This window comes from Mustelus asterias, chromosome 10 (assembly GCF_964213995.1).
Source record: "Mustelus asterias chromosome 10, sMusAst1.hap1.1, whole genome shotgun sequence".
Taxonomy (NCBI): Eukaryota; Metazoa; Chordata; class Chondrichthyes; order Carcharhiniformes; family Triakidae; genus Mustelus; species Mustelus asterias.
Genome location: NC_135810.1, coordinates 9,150,164 through 9,175,632, shown reverse-complemented (window position 1 = coordinate 9,175,632; position 25,469 = coordinate 9,150,164).

Sequence of the window (25,469 nt, the reverse complement as noted above, 5' to 3'; positions counted from 1 at the left end):
CCATGTCTGCGTGGATTTCCTCCAGGTGCTCTGGTTTTCTCCCACATTCCAAAGATGTGCCAGTTAGGTGGATTGGCCATGCTCAACTGACCCTTAGTGTCAGGGGGATCAGCAGAGTAAATATGTGAGGTTGTGGGGATAGGGCCTGGGTGGGATTGTTGACGGTGCAGGCTCGATGGCCCAAATGGCCTCCTTCGACACTGTAGGGAGTCTACGAACATGGCAGATGCCATACCTCTGGTACATACACTTCCTGTGAGTGCTTGCTAAATTCACATCCGTGACCAAAGTTTTCGGCCTAAATTTTTGGCATGGTCAACACTTAAGATATTGCTGCCTTAAGAAAAAAATGAATTCACATTTCTGAGTCGATTTTAAAATTCAGCAATGTTCCTTGGGATTGGCAACTGAAACTGTTTAAATATTGAACTAAAAGGGTAATTTGCATATGCATCAGTTATAAATTGAATCGAATATTTGTCTTGCTATTTCTCAAAGACACGTTCACCACTTTGACAGTTTTCTGGATGATTTTCAGCAGTATTTCAAACTTTTGAGAAAATCCTGCAGCTGCAAAATTTTGATGTGGAGATGCCGGCGTTGGACTGGGGTGGGCGCAGTAAGAAATCTCACAACACCAGGTTGAAATTCAACTTAAAGTTTATTTGGAATCACGAGTTTTTGGAGCGCTGCTCCTTCATCAGGTGAGTGGAGAGGTAGGTTCACAAACATGGCATATATAGGCAAAGTCACAATTACAAGATGATTACAGGTTGGGATGTGAAGAATGGTTGGAATGCGAGTCTTTACCTGTTGGACTTTAAGCTGGTGTTGTGAGACTTCTCACTGTGCAAAATTTCAAGACCAATTTTGTAGTTTGTGTAATATCTCTGTGCTGTGCTACAGCTTGGAATCCATGGAAGCTGATTTCCTCCATCGGCTAAGTCAGAAATGAAATTATATAGCGCCTCTTTAAGCCTCTAGATATCCTAAAATGCAAAGTTTTTAAATTTTAAGTTTATTTATTAGTGTCACAAGTAAGGCTTACATTAACACTGCAATGGAGTTACTGTGAAACTCCCCTGGTTGCCACACTCTGGTGCCTGTTTGGGTACACTGAGGGAGAATTTAGCACAGCCAATCCACCTAACCAGCACATCGCTTGGACTGTGGGAGGAAACCAGAGCACCCGGAGGAAACCCACACAGACACGGGAGAACATGCAGGTTCCTCACTGACAGTGAACCCAAGCCGGGAATTGAATCTGGGTTCCTGGCGCTGTGAAGCAGCAGCACTAACCACTGTGCCACCGTGCCACCCATAAAGCCAATGAAGTAATTTTGAGTAGTGACTGTTGTAACATAGGATGTGATGTGGGTTCATGTCACACTATCTGTAATCCCCACAGCTTGCCTGGACCTGCAGAGTCTCACTGGCTGTCCTGTCTGGAGACAATGCACATCTCTTTAACCTGTCTTAATGCTCTCTCCACTCACAATGTTTGTATCTTAAAGACTTGATTAGCTGTAAGTATTCGCATTCCAACCATTATTCTGTAAATTGAGTCTGTGTCTTTATATGCCCTGTTTGTGAACAGAATTCCCACTCACCTGAAGAAGGGGCTTAAGGCTCCGAAAGCTTGTGGCTTTTGCTACCAAATAAACCTGTTGGATTTAACCTGGTGTTGTTAAACTTCTTACTGTAACATAGGATATACAGTAGCCAATTTGCTCATGGGAATCTTCCTGCTTTTATTAATATTGATTGAATAATAAGTGTTGACCAGGGAGATATGTGCAATTCTGCATTAATAGTTATGTAATTCTGATACAAATAGTGGATAAATGATCACTCCTTTCTGCATATTAGTATGATTATTCAATTTCTATATTAAATGACCAATAACAATCTATGTGGTTGTAATGACTCAAGAAGCCCAACTGGAGAAGAACATAGTTTATTACAGAATGCAAAGGAAAAACACGACTGTGGTGTACACACACTAGTCCCTGTCTGGGGCTTACAGTTCAGCAGGCCCAGTCCTGGGCCTGCCTTATAAAAGACTCAAGGACTGAGTTGGTGTTGGGTAGGACACTATTGCCTGTACCAGGAGAGCTCACACAAAAAAGATTAATCAGTGATTCCCCATTGACCTCATGGGGGTTACCACAGTGGTGTTAGGAATCCCAACACCATAGCGGGAGGTGAGCACTGAGAACTACAGCTGCCAGCATGCCCTGGGAGCTTCTGTACAAACATGGACCGAGACCTGGCATACTCCGGCATTTGGACTTCTTCGAGCCAAAAATTAAGGTCCAGTGTGCATGCACGTAAAAGAAATATGGCATGAAAACCCCCATCATGTGATACAGGGGCAGAATGCCAAAATGGAGAAGAGTTCCAGACAGGGGAAATTGAAGTCCCAAATAGGGAACCCAGAGAGGGAGCCCAGGAGAGGTGAGGAGATAGTGGGGAAGGAGTCACCAGTACGGGGCGGGGGGGGTGGGGGTGGGGGGGGGGGGGGGGCTGCGGGGGACAGACCCCAACTTGGAACCACTGGAAAGAGGAGCAAAGAAACAGGCTCCAGACAGTAAAAGTGCTGAGGTTAGTAGGCTTCAGGAAGTGAGGGCTCAGGCGAAAGTCTGGAGATCTGAGAAGGCGGCAGAAGCTGGGTGATTCCATGCTGCAGGCTGCTGGGGGTTCAGTGTGCTGCCTGGTGTGGCTGAAGAGCTGATGTTGAGCTTGTGAATTGATACTGGAGTGTAGATCTGGGAATCCAGGGAACTGGAATCTTGAGAGACGAGACTGAAAGTCTGTGAGGTGGGAAAACATTGAAGCAGTGCGAATCGGAGTGGCTTTTGGAGTGAATTCCAAGGTGGGATCTTTGAAGGTGAAGACTGACATTGCTTGTGCTAACCACTATGCCACCGTGCCATTCTTTGTGATGGCTTGTGTTCATAAAGGATGCCGTATGAATGCAAGGTTGTATTTTCTTTTCAAATTAACAATGATTGTACTATTCTTAATATAGTAGGCTGGCAATTGGGCCAGGACTATTTTGACACAGATAAGGGGAGGTATAGATCATGCCACATGCTTCCTCCATGTGCCTGAGTGATGAGCCTGAAGGCTCTGCAGATCCTGGACTTTCACAATGTTGCTGATGATGTCTGAAGAGCTCGTCAGTGACGCATCAGGATAACTCACAGGGACAGGTGAGTCAAGGATCAAGGTAGGATCAAGGTTTGGATGTCAACACTTTAGTTGGGGACTGATACCCTATGTTGGAGACTGAACTGAGGTGGGGGGTGGGTGGAGGGGTGGGAAACGGTCATGGGTTTTCATGCCAGAGGCTACGCTGACTGGGTCAGGGCCAGTTGTCAGGCTGGGGTTGGTGACTAGGGTTCAGGTTGGGAGGAGGTGGGAGTTGAGGCTTTGTGATCAAGAGATGGCCTGAGACCGTAGCTATGTGGAAGACCATATAGGATGTTATAAAGGTGATTGGGGGTCCTATACTGAGAGGTAAGGGCACCATATGCCCTTCCTGGCTCAAAAATCTTGCCTCTCATTTCACCTCACCCAATATGATGGTCAGCACATTTGAAAGTATCATAGAATGAATGGTCGGTTACAAGCCATTCAGCCCGTCTGGTCTATGTTGGTTCTCCGTGAGAGCAACTCACCTTGGCCTACACCCTCCTCCTTTTCCCTAGAGTTCTGCTTTTTTTTTCTCTTCAGACAATTGTGCAATTCTCATTTGAAGGATTGAATTAAATCTGTCTCCACCCTGCCTTTGGTGCATTCCTGGACCCAACCACCCTGTGTTCAAAAAGATTTTACCTCGTGTCTCCATTGCTTCTCTTGCCACTCAACTTTATTCAGCATCTTCTGGTCTGCAATTCTTCCACCAATATAAACAGTTTCTCCCTATCTACTCTGTCAAGAACCCTGAGGAAATTTTGGCTCCCTGGCTTGAAGAATGAACCAGTTTCCTAATTGTTCATTCTGGAGTCTTAGTCGTCTGTGCAGTGCCCGTGAAATGGGCCAATATCTCGGTCGCATTTCTCAAAGCATTATCTACAGCAGAACAATATGAAATATTCATGCAGAAAGAGGAAGAAACACAGACATCAATTTGGGTGAAGGGTATAAAAGTAATAAATATTGGCATAAGTGGCTATGAAGGTGAAAAGCACATTTTCACAGGACATATAGGCAACAGATAACCTTCTAAACTAGGCTAACTTACAAGTCTGACTTCCATCCACTAAACAAATGATCTATGAGTTGTACAAAAAAGCAGCAGCAGGATTTATGATGTCCTGTCCTGAACAATTATCGTTTACTCACATCGGTGAATGTAACTCCACGACTCCTGCTCAATGCGAGAGGTTCTCTTCTGAAACTCATGGAACTTGACCTAGCTTCTATTTTGAACTGCCTGTCCCAGCTTAAAGTTTAAATTATGTTTTGGCTTGGAAAAGTGGCTCACTTTATTAAGTTTTTACAAAGTAGCCGACTGCTGCCAAACCAAAACAGGTGCCAACGTTTTCCACTTTGAACACAATGGGCAGAGCAAGTGCAAATTGTGCTCAACCTATATTTGTTGTTCATTTTCTGCTCAAGCTTATCTGTATATTAGCGAATGTGAACTACGATGTAATTTTTTTGAGTCCATTCTTGCATTTGAAGATATTCCTTGATATATTTCAGATTAGAAACCTCGTATAGTTTTATTAATATGGGTGAGTATAGGGTTATCATATTCATGCTAAGGTCAAGGCAAATTACTGCGGATGCTGCAATCTGAAACATGAACAAAAAATGCCGGAAAATCTCAGCAGGTCTGAGCTGAGTAAGTGTGCCGAGTTCTGATGAATGGTCATCCAGACTCGAAACGTTGGCTCGATTCTCTCTTCACAGATGCTGTCAAACTTGCTGAGATTTTCTAGCATTTTCTGTTCTTGTTATCATATTAATGGTTTGACTATTCTTACCCTCCGTCAAGGTAAACCTACTTGTTAGCTTAAAGGGGGGCATAGTGGCACAGTGGTTAGCACTGCTGCCTCACAGCACCAGGGACCTGGGTTTGATTCCTGGCTTGGGTCACTGTCTGTGTGGAGTTTGTACACCCTCCCCGTGTCTGCGTGGGTTTCCTTTGGGTGCTCTGGTTTCCTCCCACAGTCCAATGATGTGCGGATTATGTTGATTGGCCATACTAAATTGACCCTAGTGTCAGGGGCATTAGCAGGGTAAATATATGGAGTTATGGGAATAGGGCCTGGATGGTATTGCGGTTGGTGCAGATTTGATGGACCAAATGGCCTCCTTCTGCACTGTTCTATGAACACCTCATTTAAGATAAATTTCAGATCATCAAAGGAACTTAGTCAGCTGTTGACTGCCTCCTGAAATTAATAACTTCCCTCCAAGGAATTTTCAAACCAATAAATTTATCTCAGAGTAGAATATATTGACAGGTATATTATCGTCAAAAAAGATTCATTTTAAGTTTACCAATATCAGCACTTAGAATCCTAACTCAAGAATTCTAGGATGTTGTTATCACCGGGGTAAATTTTCCAGTCCTGCCCATCGCGAGAATCGTTGGGAATAGTTGACGGACCATTGAAAGGTCCATTGCCTCAGATGGCAATTTCTGGTCATGGGGCCAGCAAGACCAGAAAGTCCTGCCCTATATGTGGGTGCATGAGCATATATGTGCGAGACTGTAACATTTTTATACTTGCTGATGAATATTTATTATAAGAATCAATTATAGATTGTATTATAGTAATGAATATTATATCATAGAATAGATGGTAATTAAAGTTAGTTCTAACATGACAAATCTATTTCAGATTGCTAATAATTCTACATCTGCCTTAATAAACAATTTGGTTATCCAAACAATTGATTCGAGGAAGATTATCCTTTCAATCCAGTATAATTTCTTAATCATATGGAGTGTCTTTGTCTCAACTTTTTAAGAAAATTTCTCTCAGAACTCAACCCTTGTGTCCTAAACATGGTTGATCTATGTCTCTGTGGCTGTGTATCTGCGTGTTGGCTTTTTTAAAAAGCATTTAGATGGCCCCTTATGGCCACTCTCGCCAGTGGGGTTTTCCGTTCGCACAGAGATCAATGGAGTTTTGAATGGTTCACCGAAATCTATGCCACCGCCCCGCCACGATGGGACCATAGGATTCCACTCCCTCTCTCTGTAGCTCACTGTAAAGGCTTGCAATGTTCATTGTATTCTACAGAAGACAATTTTTGAAGTAAGTCTTCTCAATTTTTTTTTTGGCTGGGAACCCTTGAGGGTCAGTTGTTTGCTGCCATAGGGTCTACAGGTGTTTGGCTTTCTTCCGATAGTAAGGCATTCAAGGTTTCTTTTTAATGAGTTCCCGTGCTTTCTGTGTCTTGTTTTGACTAGCTTTTTGGCAAGGATTCAAATGATGCATAATGTAGTCCAATGTTATGGCTGCACTTTGATAATAGCACAGTTAACATCCATACACCATGTCCCGAATATTTCCTGTTAAAATTTGCCCTGTGTCATCGGCAGTAGGAAGCCAATGTTTTTCTGTTATTTTTACTAACAATCAGAAAGCAATTCAAATTCTCATCCAGCCCCATGAGGAACTTGATTTGAAGAAGCAGAAAATGACTAAAGCAAAACTAAGCAGAAGCAATTACTGGTCACATTGGTATGCAGGCTTCAATTTCTTCCGTGTAGGAGAAATGTGCTGATTAGCATAGTTAGACAGAAAAGAAAACACTTGACGTGAAAGGGTGGCACAGTGGTTAGTGCCTCACAGCACCAGGAACCTGGGTTCAATACTCAGTTTGGGTCACTGTCTGTGTAGAGTGTACACATTCTCCAAAAGAGAAAATGCTGGAAAATCTCAGCAGATCAAAGGGTCGTCTGGACTCGAAATGTCAGCTCTTTTCTCTCCTTACAGATGATGCCAGATCTGCTGAGATTTTCCAGCACTTTCTCTTTTGGTTTCAGATTCCAGCATCCGCAGTAATTCGCTTTTATTATTTGTCTGCACATTCTCCCTGTGTCTGCGTGGGTTTCCTCCGGTTTCCTCCCACAGTCCAGAAGGTGTGCTGGTTCGGGTGCATTGGTCGTGCTAAATTCCCCCTCAGTGTACCCGAACAGGGGCCAGAGTGTGGCGACTAGGGGATTTTCACAGTAACTTCATTGCAGTGTTAATATAAGCCTACTTGTGACACTAATAAATAAACTTTAAACTTTTTCCTTGTGGGCCTGCAGACAGGTACCATGAGAGAAAACTTGCCATTATTAAGATCAATTTTGACAGGGGGCTGGTGAGATCAGATTTTTGGATGGGGCTGGTTTTGAGCACATTGGACCTGAACTTCCTCAGATGGCAGTCAGCACGGGATTGCCACACCAATCCTCATTCTTTGTCCGTAACTGGGTGAAATTGGAATGGAGCAGCACACCCCCAGGGTCTAGCATTGAAGGGCTACTCTTTTGAAGAGATGGAAGCCACGCCTTCTTTTTCTTTTACAACATTAGCTGCCGTAAAGCGGTAAGTTCAAGGTTCATTGGAGTTGAAAAGCTCTTGACAGGCCTGGGGGAAAAGTAACTGTATAAGTGGTAAGTGGCTATAAATTGGTCTGTGGGGGGGTTCAGAGATCCAACCTGGTTGGAGGTTTGCCCCTGAGGGCGGGGTGGGGGGACGGGTGAGGAGGCAGCGTTCAGGGACGGAGGATGTCAGGCCTCAAGTCAGTTGGTGGAGGAGGGCAGGATACTTCTGGTCAGCTCAGGCATGGTGGGAGAGATGGAGGTGAGAATTGGTCGAGCAGAAACATAGAAAAGAAGAGCAGGTGGAGGCCATTCGGCCCTTCGAGCCTGCTGTTCCATTCATTATAATCATGGCTGATGATCCCAGTCAATAGCTTGATCCTGCCTTCCCTCCATATCTTTTGATACCCTTCGCTTCAAGTGCCATATCTAACCGCTTCTTGAAAACATGCAATGTTTTGGCCTCAACTACTTTCTATGGTCATGGTTTTCGCAGGCTGACCACTCTCTGGGGTGAAGACATTTCTCCTCATCACTGTCCTAAGTGGTCTACCCTGTATCCTCAGACTGCGAGACCTGGTTCTGGGTTCCCCCACCATCGGGAGCATCCTTCCTGCACCCACCCTGTCTCGTCCTGTTAGAATTTTATGAGTTTCTATGAGATTCCCCCCCTCATTCTTCTAAACGCCAGTGAATATTATTGTAACCCAGTCAATCTTTCCTCATATGTCAGTCCCACCATCCCAGGAATCAGTCTGGTGAACCTTCGCTTCACAGCAAGAACATCCTTCTTCAGATAAGGAGACCAAAACTGCGCACAATATTCCAGGTGTGGCCTCACCAAGGCCCTATATAATTGCATCAAGACATTCTTGCTCCTGTACTCGAATCCTCTTGCTATGAAGGTCAACATACCAGAGTTGGAGAAGACTCCCTGTGGGTGTCGGGGAATTCCTGAGGGTTTGGGAGTTCTTATTGGGGTTGTTGTCCCTTGGGATTGGAGGGAGTGGAGTCCCTGGTGGGGTAGTTGGGGGTGTGGGGTGAGTCCTGTGGGTCTGTATAATAGTTATCAGAAGTTAGGAGAGGTTTTAATTGCGAGGTAACTATAGATGTAACCCAGTCAGAACCATCCAAAATTTACAATATAATTATCATTGTCAGGTTGTTCCCAGTTCGGGGCAATTGCCTATTGAGAAGTTTCTACCTCTGGGCAATTGCCATGTAAACCTTACCTGGGAACCTTTGAATGTCCTTGAGCTCGGTGGCTATGGCTCAATGTCCTTTAGACTAGCATAAGAGACAGCAAAAGTTGATTTGCTTTGTGACTTCTACTTGAATTTTTAAAAATTGATTTGTGGGACATGGGCGTTGCTGGTTGTGGTGAACCATTGTTGGTTCCCACCAGGTAGTGCTGGGCCAGGGTCTGGCCAGTACTATGAGTCTGTATATATGTTACTGTTGGGGTTAGGGTTGGGCTGTTCTACATGTTACTGTTGGGGTTAGGGTTGGGCTGTTCTACCTGTAATATAGTTCTTATGGTACATCCCAGTCGGGCTCCGCCTCCTGGGAGAGGTATAAAGGTCACTGCTCTGTCTGGGACCCTTTAGTCTGGGATCGTGTATTATATATGGTAGCTCTATTGTTGTAGTCAATAAAAGCCTTTATTTCCCTGAGTACCTCTAGCCTCGTGAGTTATATCGCGCATCAATTTTATTGACTACAATTGAAATCTTTTCGTTGAAAAAAACCGACACAGAGAACATGGAGCAAATGCTTAAAACCGAACGGTTTACGTGGACCCACGTGCGGCGGGCGCCTCGAACACCTTCGACCACTGGTTGAAATGCTTTCAGGATTACCTCGAACCCTCCGCAGCGGTCACCATCGACGCCGACAGACTCCGGGTCCTCCACGCGAGGGTAAGCGACGCTGTATATTTAGCGATCCGTGGGGCCACCGACTACAAAGGGGCCCTCGAGCTTCTTAAGAAGCGTTACATTAAACCGCCAAACGAGATGCATGCTCGATATCTCTTAGCCACTCGACGGCGGCAGCCCGGCGAAACGACGGAACAGTACGCGTGCGAGCTCCTCCAGCTAGCCAGGGGCTGTAACTGCAAAGCAGTGTCGGCAGACCAGAACATGAACGACCTCGCTCGAGATGCGTTTGTGGCGGGAATCGGCTCATCTTACATCCGCCTTCGGCTGTTGGAGCAAGGTAATCTCGATCTCACTAAGTCTATAGAGCTAGCAGATGCGCTAGAAACAGCCTCCAAAAGTCTGGCAATGTACCCCGATGACCACGTGGAGACAGCGTGGCAGGGGCAGTCACAGACCCCACTTCATTCAGCGGGACCGAAAAACTGCGTGATTGCGTTCCCACCCTCGGGCCTGACGACGGCAGCAGCTCCAGGTGGCCCGCGGTGTTACTTCTGTGGGGGAGTGAAGCACCCTCGGCAGCGATGTCCCGCTAAAGCGGTGTTGTGCTCCGCCTGCGGCAAGAAGGGGCATTATTCGAAGGTATGCCGATCCAAACTTCCATCTAGGAACAGCAGTGCGGCGTGTGACTCCCCAGAGCCGATTTCCTCGTCGTCGGCATCGTCAAGGGCTTCTTCCACGTGCGAGGCCAGGACGTCACCATTCCAGACGCGCGACCACCAGGGGCCGCTGGTTTTGGTGCCATCGCCCACGTGCGACCTATGGGGGCAGCCATTTTGGTCGGCACCGACCGCGAATGACCAGCAGGGGTCGTCATCATCCATCTCAGCTGCCTGCAGTGGCACCCATGAACCAACGGTGGCATCGATCATCCTGGACCAGGCAAAGCCTCACAGACTCGACAAGTCCATGATGGACATACAGGTAAACGAATGCACGATTTATTGTCTGTTTGACAGCGGGAGCACGGAGAGCTTCATCCACCCAGACGCCGTGAAGCGGTGTGGCCTCCGGATTCAGCCTGTCAAGCAGACAATTTCGATGGCGTCAAGGTCCCGGTCTGTCACCGTGCTAGGGAGTTGCGTGGTAAATCTGACGGTGCAGGGCACGGTTTACGAGAGCTTCAAGCTCCTGGTGTTACCGCACCTTTGCACGCCAATACTCCTAGGACTAAATTTCATGGTCCACTTGAAGAGTGTAACCCTGCAGTACGGTGGGCCACTCCCTCCGCTTTCAGTGGGAGACTCACAGCCTCTAAATTGCCCAACGCGCTCCATCTGTAGCCTCTCGACGCTTAATATTACCACACCCTCTTTATTCCAGAATCTCGTGCCAGGCTGCAAGCCCATCACGACTAAGAGCAGGCGTTACAGCGCTGAGGATCGGATCTTCATTCGATCTGAGGTTCAGCGGTTCCTCAAGAAAGGGATCATACAACCTAGCGCTAGTCCTTGGAGAGCGCAGGTCGTGGTGGTCAAGAGTGGGAACAAACCCCGGATGGTCATAGACTATAGTCAGACCATTAACAGATATACGCAGCTGGATGTGTATCCCCTCCCGCGCATATCTGACATGGTCAACCAGATTGCGCAGTACCGGGTGTTCTCCACCATCGACCTAAAGTCTGCTTACCACCAGCTCCCCATTCGCCCAGAGGACCGACAATACACGGCTTTTGAGGCGGATGGTCGCTTGTACCATTTTCTAAGGGTTCCTTTTGGTGTCACCAATGGAGTCTCGGTCTTCCAGCGTGCTATGGACCGAATGGTGGACCATAACGGACTGCGGGCTACCTTCCCGTACCTGGATAACGTCACCATCTGCGGCCATGACCAGCAGGACCACGATGCCAACCTTCTTAGATTCCTACGCACTGCATCTCGCCTGAATCTGACCTACAACAGGGAGAAGTGTGTATTTTGCACGCGCCGCCTAGCTATCCTTGGATACGTGGTGGAAAACGGGGTCATTGGCCCTGATCCAGACCGTATGCGTCCCCTCCTCGAACTTCCCCTGCCCACTAGTGTAAAAGCACTGAGAAGATGCTTAGGCTTCTTCTCTTACTACGCACAGTGGGTTCCCAATTACGCGGACAAAGCCCGTCCGCTCATCAAGTCTACCTCGTTTCCCCTAGCACCAGAGGCTCGTTTGACCATGTTCTGTGGGTTGATCCACAATGCCGTTAGGGAGGGAATTCCAGGATTTTGACCCAGCGACTGCGAAGGAACTCAGGTTGGTGAGTGGCTTGGACGGGAACTTGCAGATGGTGGTAGAACATAGAACAGTACAGCACAGAACAGGCCCTTTGGCCCACGATGTTGTGCCGAGCTTTATCTGAAACCAAGATCAAGCTATCCCACTCCCTATCATCCTGGTGTACTCCATATGCCTATCCAATAACCGCTTAAATGTTCCTAAAGTGTCTGACTCCACTATCACTGCAGGCAGTCCATTCCACACCCCAACCACTCTCTGCGTAAAGAACCTACCTCTGATATCCTTCCTATATCTCCCACCATGAACCCTATAGTTATGCCCCCTTGTAATAGCTCCATCCACCCGAGGAAATAGTCTGTGAACGTTCACTCTATCTATCCCCTTCATCATTTTATAAACCTCTATTAAGTCTCCCCTCAGCCTCCTCCGCTCCAGAGAGAACAGCCCTAGCTCCCTCAACCTTTCCTCATAAGACCTACCCCCCAAACCAGGCAGCATCCTGGTAAATCTCCCCTGCACTCTTTCCAGCACTTCCACATCCTTCTTATAGTGAGGTGACCAGAACTGCACACAATATTCCAAATGTGGTCTCACCAAGGTCCTGTACAGTTGCAGCATAACCCCACGACTCTTAAACTCCAACCCCCTGTTAATAAAAGCTAACACACTATAGGCCTTCTTCACAGCTCTATCCACTTGAGTGGCAAAGTGTGGTGTTCTCATTTATCTGCTGCCCTTGTCCTTCTAGCTGGAAGTGAGGGAGGCGATGGCCTAGTAGTATTATCACTCGACTATTAATCTAGAAACGCAGGTAATGTTCTGCGGACCTGGGTTCGAATCCCGCCACGTCAGATGGTGGGATTTGTATTCAATAAAAAAATTAGGAATTAAGAGCCTACTGATGACCATGAAGCAATTGTCAGAAAAGCCCCTCTGGTTCATTAATGTCCTTTAAGGAAGGAAATCTATCGTCCTTACCTGGTCTGGCCTATATGTGACTCCAGTCAATGTGGTTGACTCTCAACTGCCCTCTGAAATGGCCTAGCAAGCCACTCAGTTGTATCAACCACGACAAAGTCTCAACTTGAATTTTCACATTGGTTGGTCTGTTGTGGGCAAATTGCACGAAAGAAGCAATGTAATGTGATGGAATTTTTATTAGTCCAGTCAGAAGTTTTGTGCTGTTACTTTACGTTCTAGTTGTTTTCTGTCCCACGATCCTTCAACCTACCAGCAGTCCCATTCACCTTCTAAGAAGTAAGCCATACTCAGTCATAATAATGATCATTTTCATGTATTGCTCAGATGACAGACATTGAGAACATAATTTAGATGGATAGAAACATAGAAACTAGAAGCAGGAGTAGTCCATTTGGCCCTTCGAGCCTGCTCTGCCATTCATTTTGATCGTGGCTAATCATCAAATTCAATATCCTGATCCTACCTTCCCCTCATATCCGTCGATCCCTTTAGCCCCAAGAGCTAAAACTAATTTCTTCTTGAAATCACACAATGTTTTGGCCTCCATTACTTTCTGTGGTAGTGAAATCTCCATGCTGAGAAAACAGATGCAAACCATTGTTTGGTCCAATCCTGTCAGCTTGTAATTCTGATGCAAGCAAGATCATTAATATTCAGTTAGAGCAGCAGAGAATGGTCGAATGGTAATAGCAAGGAAGGAGGCTATTCCGTTTGCCGTGTCTGTGCTAGCCCGACTCCCGAGCTTTCCCCCAGCGGCTTTGCAATGTTTTTTTTTCTCTTCACATTGTTACCAATTGCATTTTGAGAGTCATGATTAAATCTGCTTCTACCTCACTCTCGGGCAGTGATTGCTGCGTCAGAAGTGTTTTGTCACATGTCACCTCGAGTTATTTTGCAATGGTGTCCTCTGCCTCTCGACATCTCCCACAAACGGGAACAGTTTCTGTTGCCTGACTCCTTATGCTTTTGAGGACCTCTATCAAACCTTTTTCCTCAATCTTCTCTTGACTTAAGAGAAGCCTCACCAATCTATCAACAAGAGTGAACTCACACATCCATGGAAACGAATTGTTCACAACTTACTGGGGAGCAGAGATAAGCACTGATGGAAAGTATTGAACGTGTTAAAATTGGATTGGGCGCAGCTGATGGAACAGGTTCTGGTCAGTTTTTATTTTGCTTTTTCATGGGATCTGGGCATCGCTGATAAGGCCAGTATTTGTCGCCCAACCCTCAAGTTTATTTTATTAGTGTCACAAGTAGGCTTACATTAATATAGTAATGAAGTTACTGTGAAAATCCCCTAGTTGCCACACTCCGGCAACCAGGGAACCAGTGTATCCGAACAGTTCGGGTACACTGAGGGAAAATTTAGCATGGCCAATGCACCTCACCGGCACTTCTTTCGAATTGTGGGAGGAAACCGGAGCACCCGAAAGAAACCCATGCTCTCACGGGGCGAACGTGCAGACTCCGCACAGACAGTGAGCCAAACCGGGAATTGAACCCGTGTCCCTGGTGCTGTGAGGCAGCAGTGCCACCGTGCCACCATGGTGCCCTTGAACTGAGTAGTTTGCTTGACCATTTCAGAGAACGGTTAAGAATCAACCATGTTGCTGTGGCTCTGGAGTTATATGTAAGCCGAACTGGGTAAGGATGGCAGATTTCCTTCCGCAAATTACAATCGTGAACCAGATGGGTTTTTAGGACGATTAATGGTAGTTTCGTGGTCACTATTGCCGAGACTAGCTTTCCATTCCAGATTTTATTAATTGAATTAAAATTCCACCAGTTGCCGTGGTAGGATTTGAAGCCATGTCCCCAGAGCCTGGGCCTCTACAAGTTGCCGCTAAGCCATGATGCCACTGTTTCTGCATTTTCTCACCATAGTGGTACAAAATTATCATCAGTCACAACATTGTTTGAGGATAATATAATTACTGCTCTCTTCAGTCATCCGAAGCCTTTCTGTAGCGACTTTAAGGGGCGGTTTCTACATTTCATTTGGAACATAATCAAATCTATATTTATTCACATGCTGACTCATGACTTTACAAAATCATGTTAACAAGCTTGTTATTTCAGACCTTTTGCACAGTGTTTCTCAACTGTTCCTTTATTAATGTATTCCCCAAAGCTTAGCAGATGGCTATCCTGTTTTCTGCTGTTGCAGTATCTCCAGGATGGTTGGTGCCCTTCAGATAATCTCAGTGGAGTGTTGAGTCCTACTGTTGTTGGACAATAACTCATGGACTTTTTACCTGGATAGTAAAATGTTCAGTGCCTGATGACACTTGCCCTCAGGGAATGCTTTGCTGCTCTGTTGTATCTCATCTTCGATAATTGTTCCTTCAAGGGTTGATGCAGCACAGCTGGATGAAGGAATGTCTTCTGTAAACAAAATTGTGCAATTATTTTATTTATGGCTTTAGACTGATCAGCGAGTGGAAAGAGAATGAGACTGAAGTACAACCAAAGAATATTCATGGAAGGATTTTATTCCTATACACCAGTGATTTTACAAAAGCAAAATGCTGCAGCTGAGGTAAAAACAGAAAATACTGGAAATACTGTCTATCTTAAATTGGTTGTTAGTTGGCTATTAGTACAGTCAAAATTGTTCAGCAAGTGTTGCGCAATCGTGGAATCATATCTAAGAATTTTGTATTGGATTTGGCAAGCATGGGCTAGTTGAGAATGGCTTGCACTTTTTCTATCACAAACAACCAAAGGAATATAAGCAAATTACTGCGGATGCTGGAATCTGAAACCAAAAGAGAAAATACTTTGACAAAGGGACTTTTGGATTCAAAACATCAGCTCTTTTCTCTCCTTACAGATGCTGCCAGACCTGCTGAGATTTTCCAGCATTTTCTCTTTTGCAACCAAAGGAATATATTGTTTGATTTGATCAACCAATCTTTGGGATGTATGGCTTATGTACGACTAATAGCTACACAACACAACCAAGTTAAGATAATTAGTTAAGCTTGGAATGTGGCACATTTATGCTTGTTAAAATTCATACACAAGATGTTCCCTGCAAACAAAAGATATATGTTCAAACTTGCACATTTTTTTCACTCAGAGGCTTGTGGAACCTCTCGTTCCCTGTTTCTTTCCTACAGTATTTGACTTAGTTTGATATGATATGATTTGATTTATTATTGTCAGATGTATTAATATACAGTGAAAATAATTGTTCCTTGCGAGCTATACAGACAAAGCATACTGTTCATAGAGAAGGAAATGAGAGAGTGCAGAATGTAATGTTACAGTTATAGCTAGGGTGTAGAAAAAGATCAACTTAATGCAGGGTAGGTCCATTCAAATGTCTGATGACAGCAGGAAAGAAGCTGTTCTTGTGTCGGTTGGTACATGTCCTTAGACATTTGTATCTTTTTTCCGTTGGAAGAAGGTGGAAGAGAGAATGTTCGGGGTGCATGGAGTCCTTAATTATGCTGGCCGCTTTGCCGAGGCAGCGGGAAGTGTAGACAGAGTCAATGGATGGGAGTCTGGTTTGCATGATGGATTGGGCTACATTCACAACCTTTTGTAGTTCCTTGCAGTCTTGGATGGATCAGGAGCCATACCAAGCTGTGATACAACCAGAAATAATGCTTTCTATGGTGCATCTGTAAAAGCTAGTGAGATTCGTAGCTGACATGCCAAATTTTCATTTCAGAGCAGCAAAGCATTCCCTCAGGTCAAGTGTCATAAGGCACAGAACATTTACTATCCAGGTAAAAAGTCCAACAACAGTCGGACTCAACACTCCACTGAGATTATCCTGAAGGACACCAACTATCCTGGAGATATTATAACAGCAGAAAACAGGATAACCATCTGCAATGCCATAGCCAATCAGAGTTGACACACCAACCAATCCGCATTCCATTTCTCCTGCAGTATAAATTGTTGTGATTGTTTGAAATTTGACATTCTTGTGTTTGTCCTGATGAGTGCAAGGCAAAAAGCTTCAGCAACATGTCTCTTTTTTCAGCAAAATTCAAGTTCTCTACGACCAAGCGATTGGTGTTGCAATTTGTAACTGCACATTCTCATGATATAGTTTCTGTGGTCTGGCCCCCTTATGCTTTCGAGGACCTCTATCAAACCCTCTCCTCAATCTTCTCTTGACTTAAGAGAAGAGTTTCAGCCTCACCAGTCTATCCATAAGAATGAAATCACACATCCATGGAAACAAATTGTTTACAACTTATTGGAGAGCAGAGGTAAGCACTGATGGAAAGTATTGGACGAGTTAAAATTGGGTTGGGTGCAGGTGATGGAACAGGTTCTAGTCAGTTTTTATTCTGAATTACGTGCCTTTATCTCTTCTTACCAGTCCTTGGAATTATTCAGACATTTGTCAGAAATCTCTTCTTTCAAATTTGCCTTGTCATGGCCAAAGTGTCATTGTTCAAGAACATCGCCCTTCCTAAAAAGCCAGAGCAAATTTAATTAGTTATTTTCTGTCCTGCAGTTTCCACCAGTCAGCTATATCAGGTGCAGGGGGGATTCACATTTGAAATGTTTCACCCTTGGATCGTGGCTAGTAAAAGCAACTTATTAGGAAGTTCATGGCGATAACAATTGCATTACATTCCTCGCTATTTCATTACTGTCACAGTTTCTTATATCTTTCTTGTTCCACTGATTAAAATACTCACTCCTGATGAACGTAGCCCAACTGGGTTGAAATGGCATAATTATCCATTGAAGAGTTATGGATAGATGATTATTCCTGTGTAAAGCACATCTTAATCCCTCTCCCATTAGCTTAAATATTTCATGCAGAGAATGCTATGCGCAGTGACTGTCAGTTTGCAGGGCCATTAAGCTACCGTCAATTTTTAACTGGAAAAGCCATGCCACGGTGTCCTAGATGTATTCAGTGAGAGGGCATGGAATAATGAACCTGTGCAAACCATTCGGAGTAAGAAAAGACAGAGGAGAAATTCTACCAGCAATCAAATAAAAGCGGGGGGTCAATGAATGATTAAAAGAAGCAAAACAGAAAATTCCCCACAGTTCACCCCTTTAATGGATTAATAAAAGACTTTTGATTTGAAAGATTTACTTCTGTGGCTGGCACAGTGGTTAGCACTGCTGCCTCATAGCGCCAGGGACCTGGGTTCGATTCCTGGCTTGGGTCACTGTCAGTGCGGAGTCTGCACGTTCGCCCTGTGTCTGTGTGGGTTTCTCTGGGTGCTCTGGTTTCCTCTCATGGTCCAAAGATCATAGAGCTATAGAATCCTGACAGTGGAGAAGGAGGCCATTCAGCCCATCGAGTCTGCACTGACCACAATCCCACCCAGGCCCTATCCCCGTAACTCCACATATTTACCGTCAATCCCCTGACATTAGAGTCAATTTAGCATGGTCAATCAACCTAACCTGCACACCTTTGGAATGTGGGAGGAAACCAGAGCACCCAGAGGAAACCCACGCAGACATGGGGAGAATGTGCAAACTGCACACAGACAGTGACCCGAGGCCAGAATTGAACCCTGGTCCCTGTCGTTGTGAGGCAGCAGTGCTAACCGCTGTGCCGCCGTTCTGCCCCTAAGTGCAGGTTAGGTGCATTGGCCATGTTAAAATTGCCCCATTGTGTGCAAAGGTGTGTGGGTTAGAGGGATTAGTGGGATAAATATGTGGGGTTATGGCGATAGGGTGGGGGGAGAGGGCCTAGATAAGACAGTCTGTCAATGAGACTTGATGGGCCGAATGCCCTTTTCTGTACTGTAGGGATTCTATGAGTGCATCTTTAAGTGGCAGGGCACAAGACTGGAGTGCTCACTTTTGTTGTTTTGTTTTAAAAGGTGCAGAGAGATATTCTATATGAAAATATAAATACATCAATCGATCTGAGTCAGTTTGATTTTGCTAATTTTCCCTCTGTTAGGCGAGTTTTTAATGCACATCTGAGTTTGGGAATTATTTTTGGAGCTACAACCCACTGTTCTTGCTGCACTGTCATATCTGTCAAGGTGCTTTGTAAATACGATTTCTCGTTCTGTTTCTGAAGTGCTTTTCTGTATAGTGGGGCTATTTCAGATGGTGCGATCACAGGCAGCTTCACAGAAATGATCAAGGAAAGGAATTGCTTCCCAAGTTCTGTTCGGATGGCCACATAAATGGTATCTTTTTACAAAAGACGGACTTGTGGCTCAGACATCTTTCTGCGTAGGAGAAGGATTGGCAAGTTAAAAAAAAGGAATCCTTTTTGTACTTATTAAACCTTTAGAATGAGATCGCTATTGTTGCGCAGACATAGATGATATATTATTGAAGTACAAGCACTGCACAAGTAATGGCCACTGATTATATCCCAATTAAGTTAGCATGTTTGAATACTGGTCAAGATAAATCAATTTGCAAATGTTGGACACCTCCAGGCAGCCCTTATCATGTTTCTTAAATGCATTCAGTTGAGCAATGAATTTTAAAGCAAAAAAGGCTCCATCAGGGAGAATATGCTTAAAGGCAAAACACAGAACAAGGCAGTACAGTTGCAGTTCTATTGTGGAAGCGAAAATGAGTGTAAAGAGGGATTGCTGCTTTTACAGAATTCATTAATTCATTGCTGGGAGCCATCTTTATAAAGCACCATTGTTCCTTACCACTTGCAATCAAGCAGATGATAAGGTACAAGGCTAAGATCAGAGCACATCTATAACCCGCTGTCAGCAGAATAAAGGATTCCCTTTCAAAGCCTGGATAAGTGCTATAAGCCAACAGTTCTAATGCCCTCAAAGTATATTAAAAAATACACTTACCCTTGGTGAATGAATGTGAATATAGAGGAGTATATATATTTTGCCCAAACCACGCGGTTGTACTTTTGTCGACATTTGCAAACCTGTAACCACTTGACTTAGCAACAGTTTGATTCTAAATAACTGTTTGGGACTTAGAACTTCCAAAACACATTTAACATGAGTTCCCGCAGAATCTTAAATTTTATCATTTTATCCATTTGTGGATTTTCGAATTTGCAAAAAGCGTGAGTTGTGGCAAAAGAAAAGAAAGACAATGAAGGAGAAATGCTGGAGATCCAGTCAGCTGCATGGACTTGCTGCCTTGTGTCTTTGAGCTGTCCTGCTTGGTTTTGGAAAGGCAACATTTTGGGAAAAAAAACCTTCACTGTCCAACAACTGAAAACCTTAATGCAGCAATAACAAGGGAACAATAAAAATTCCCATTGCAATTAATGTGACCCCTGCCATGACAAGTACATGTTTTTCTTTAACTAAGGTGATTGGTGCCAACACATGGAAACATAGGAACCAGGAGCAGGAGGAGGCCATTTGGTCCTTGGAGCCATTCAACATGATCATGGCTCACCCTCTATCTCAATGCCATATTCCCTCTTTCTCCCAATACCCTCTGATGCCATTAAAATCTAAACAAAAATCTATCCCTTTCTTGGTGTGGCACGGTGGCATAGTGGTTAGCATTGCTGCCTCATAGTGCCAGGAACCTTGATTCAATTCCGGTCTTGGTCAAAGTCTGTGTGGAGTTTGCAAGCTCTCCCCATGTCTCCATGAGTTTTCCTCCGGGTGCTTCGGTTTCCTCCCACAATCCAAAGATATGCAGGTTAGGTGGATTGGTCATGCTAAATTGCCCCTTAGTGTCAGGGGGACTAGCAGCATAAATATGTGGTGTTACGGGGATAGGGTGGGATTGTCATCGGTGCAGGCTCGATGGGCCAAATGGCCTCCTTCTGCACTGTAGGGATTCTATGATCTATGAAAACATTCAGTGGCTTGGCCTCCACAGCCTACTGTGGTAGAGAATTCCACGTTCACCACCCTTTGAGTGAAGAAACTTCTCAGTCCTAAATGGTCTACCCCATTGTCATATTTGGTCTACAGCTATTATATGCATTATGGCCAAGTGTATTTGTGGATTGGCATCCAACCAGATCCATGTTGGGCATCAGTTACCAATCTCGCGCTGTGGCACCTGGAGGTGACCTGGGCAAGGTTCATTGAGATATGTGTATGTCAAGCTCAGTACCACAGCCAGTGCTGAGAGAAGTAACGACACAAGCATACGGGGCAATTACTGAAAACAAGGTGAAAAAACTGCCCAAGAGAAAGGTGCTTAAGGTGTTACCAGCAGTACAGCCAATCTTGCTTTGTCATTGATGGAAAATTGATGCTGCAGATTGAATTCTGTGCAGATATGTGAACGCAAGATAGTTAGTAGAAAAACAATTCTGTGAGATCGGGAAAAAAATGATTAGAAAACTTCATAGCATCCTTACAGTGCAGAAGGAGGCCATTCGACCCATCCAGTCTGCACTGACCACAATCCCACCCAGACCCTATCCCCGCAACCCAACTTATTTACCCTGCTAACCCCCTGTCACGAAGGGATAATTTAGCATGGCCAATCAACCTAACCCACACATCTTTGGACTGTGGAAGGAAACCCACGCAGACACGGGGAGAAAGTGCAAACTGCACACAAGACAGTGACCCAAGCCAGGAATCGAACCTGGGTCCCTGGCGTTGTGAGGCAGCAGTGCTGATCACTGTTACACTCTGCTGCCCCTGATAAGCAGTGTAAAATCAGTTTCATTTTGTTGTTTTTTTCTGCAAATCATGCTGGTCTGTGTTCCAGGACTTAACAAACAAAGTTCAACAAAATAATTTTAAAAGTCTGTTCGCTGCAATGCAATTATATAAAATTTACAGCGTCAAGACAGGCCATTCGGCCCAACTGGTCTATGGCAGCACTCATGGTTTACAGAAACCTCCTCCCATCCATCTTTATCTCACCTTATCAACATATCCTTCTGTTCAAATCTCCCTCATGAGATTATACAGTTTCATTTCAATGCATAGGCAGCAATTAGAAACAAAGATGGATTATTTTTCGAATATCTGTGTGGCACTTTCTGTTATAAACGAATTCCTTTCTGGCATTATGCTTGACAAGTTCTTCTGCATTCTCACTGCAGTATGGTAATACTCAGAGGATGGCAGCTTTTCAGAGTGGGCACTGCTGTGATTCAACTGTCGAGGTTAAAGAGCTTACAAGGACGCATAAATGCTTTACCTGGAGCTGAACTGAAGGTTAAACAGAAAGTGGGGGTTCAGCGATTGCCAATTATCATTGAGCCCTCTCCCAAAAGGCATTTGCCCATTGCAGCACTTCCACAGCTCAGATTTCTATACATGCAGATAAACTTTGACGGTCAGTGTTAGTCAGGTAACCAACATGCAGGGCATCACAATCAAGCCTGATCTCGGCACTTAGGAATGGCAGCAGGCCATTTAGCCCTTCAAACCTGCCCTGACTTTCAGTTAGACCATGGCTAATCTGATTTTTTTTTATTCATCGTGGGACATGGGCATCGCTGACTGGCCAGCGTTTATTGCCCATCCCTACTTGCCCTTGTTCAGGGGGCAGTTGAGAGTCACATGTAGGCCGGAGTCACATATAGGCCAGACCATGTAAGGACGGCAGATTTCCTTCCCTAAAGCCATTTGTGAACCAGATGGGTTTTTCTGACAATTGACAATGGTTTCATGGTCATCGGTAGATTCTTAATTCCGGCTTTTTAAAATTGAATTCAAATTCCACCATCTACCGTGGTGGGATTCGAACCCAGGTCCCCAGAACATTAGCTGAGTTTCTGGATTGATAGTCTAGCAATAATGCCACTCGGACAGTGCCTCCCCTGATTCTCACATATCAATATATGTCTACCAAGTGTTGTTATGTATGCCACGAATTCTGACCAGTTTTCCTTCGCTACCTCATAGCTATGCTGACCAACACTAAGACTTAGGACAGCACAGTGGCAGAGTGGATGGCACTGCTACCTCACAGCGCCAGGGACTGGGGTTCAATTCCGGCCTCGGGTCACTGTCTGTATGGAGTTTGCACGTTCTCCCTGTATCTGTGTGGGCTTGCTCTGAGTGCTGCAGTTTCCTCCTACATGCCAAAGATGTGCGGGTTAGGTGGATTGGCCATGCTAAATTGCTCTTTAGTGTCAGGAGGATTAGCAGGGTAAATACATGGGGTGACGAGGATAGGGATTGGGTGGAATTGTTGACAGTACAGCTTTGATGGGCCAAATGGCTTCCTCCTGCACTGTAGGGATTCTGTGATTCGATGATAAAAGCCAATTTGGAATAGAAGAGATTGGGTCTGAGGACCTATTTGTCCTGTTTGAAACTAAAACTGTCCATGGTATCAGTTAGCTTCTCACTGAATAATTTTGTGAGGCCAGAAGGAAAGTCACGAATAAATCTTTACAATACATTTGGTAATATTAACAAGATCATATGTTTATGTAAAACCATCTGATCTCATCTAAAGAAATGTGCTGCTTTATTTTAAAGAGCAAAGCTGGATATTCTCCCCTGAGAATGCTAATGTGCCCTGATATAAATCAAATGGAAATAACCGGATGTGAACATTGGATTAGTTAAAGATGTGCAATACATTTTGCAAGATTCTGCTCCCAACCTGAAGCCTCACTTGATGGCAGTGCAGCTTGGAAAATCAGGTTCCCCAATTTTCCAACTTGATCTTGCATCAACGCAACATCAGTGCTAAAATCTGGAAAGGATACTGACTTCTGAATGGCGAGGTTAATATTTTACTGTTGGTGTCTCAACAAGAGCAACAATATATTGTCTTTTTGTAGCACCTTTAACATAGGAATATTATCAAACTGAATTGGACACCGAGGCCGGAGTTTTACCGGCACACCTGCCCCGATTGCGGGGGCGGGCATTCTCCGTTGACCTCAGGTAGGATTGTACGAACCTTGGGAGGACGTGCCGGTAAAATTCCACCCCAAGTCACATAAGGAAATATTAGTGCAGGTGACCAAAAGTTTAGCAAAAGGGATAGGTTTTAAGTCGGAATGCGAAGTGGAATGGTTTAGCGAGGGAATTCTAAGTGTCATAAGTGCTTTAATCACAGGAAATGGTTCACCTCCGAAGACGAAGAACATTCTGGAAGAGTTTGGCTACAAGCTTACCGGCCATTCACGCCTTGCTCCCATTGCAGCTGTCGGAAAATTTAGCACCCAGCCAAATCTGCGGTGGGTTGGGAAAATTCCTCTGGCGTGGATGTGGTAACATTCCAGCCTTCGTGTTTCCTTCAAGGACACTGTCCCTTAAAGGGTTAATGCAAGGACTCGAGTTGCCACTGTTCTGGGAAAAGACAGGATTTGACAAGAAAAGGTAACAAAGCAGTTTTAAAGAAGCTGGAAATCTCTTGACCCCGGTGGAGTGTTTACAAAATGGTCACATGGGGGTTCATGAGCTTTTGAGGAAAAAAAACGTGCTGGAAAATGGTGATTAAAAGTTTGCAGGCTGGTTTCGCTTTGGGGAGGAAAACACAAGAAGGGTCAACTGCTTGGAGAAAGAAGACAACAGGTCCTGGTGCTCCAGCCCCATTTCAAAACAAAAAAGTGAATGGAGGTTGCTTTCAAGTCACTCTACATTCTGAAATGGACCAACTGCAAGTTTTCTGTGAAGTTTGACTGAAAGGTGGTGCAAGAGTCTTTGATTGTTGTGCAGATCAGTGCTGAGAGACCAAACGTGCAACCCAATTCAGGGACTCCAGTATCCATTTTATTTTCCTTTGAACTGTTGATTTTTAATCTTTTGGTATAATTTATCTATTTTGTTTCATTTTGGTGCGCTTGGTGTTTTCAAGATGGCACCGGAGTGAGGTGGCTTCTTGCAAGCTGTGCCCAGCACACCTTCTAATCCAGCTTTGACAAAGGGTCATCTGGACTCGAAACGTCGGCTCTTTCCTCTCCTTACAGACGCTGCCAGACCTGCTGAGATTTTCCAGCATTTTCTCTTTTGGTTTCAGATTCCAGCATCTGCAGCAATTTGCTTTTATACCTTCTAATTCTATCTTTTACTCTCGTTATATGCTTCTAAAATGTCATTCCAACTCTTTTAAACTCTCTAACAATGCTCTAATTACATTCTACATTCTCCCGTTTCCTTCTCTATAAACGGTATGCTTTGTCTGTGTAGTGCACAAGGAACAATACTTTTCACCTTATATTAATACATGTGACAATAATAAATCAAATCAAAGCTTGGCTGGAAATTCTCCCATCCTGCCCATCAAGAGCATCGTAGGGGTCAGAACAGAAAATCCAGCGGACCATTTAAAGGTCCATTACTCTTGGATGGGAATTTCCGGTCTTGGGGCACATGCAGCTAGAAAATCCTGCCCTACGTGTATGAGTTAGGGTATTTAGAAAGAGTAATTATAATATTTTCATATTTCATTCTGTTAATATTGGGGTATCACAGTGGTTAGCACTGCTGCCTCACAGCGCCGGACCCCGGCTTCGATTCTCGATTTGGGTATCTGTCTGTGTGGAGTTTGCACGTTCTCCCCTTGTCTGTGTGGGTTTCCTCCGGGTGCTCCAGTTTCCTCCCACAGTCTGAAGGACATGCTGGTTAGGTACAATGACCCGAACAGATGCCATAGCATGGCGATTAGGGAATTTCACAGTAATTTCATTGCAGCGTGAATGTAAGCCTTACTTGTGACGAATAAATAAACTTTAATAAGCTTTGAATTTCCACTTGGCAAGTCTGGTTTTGCAATAAACAAATAACTTTGTTGTTTATTGAAGTAATCTAGGTATTGAATAATCATTCCGAGAAACTGCCTTCCCAACCCACTCTGCCTGACCTCCTTCTCCTTCAACTCCAACAATAAGTGCCAGGGGCTCACGAACCTCTTGGTCGCAAAGTCTATGACCATCT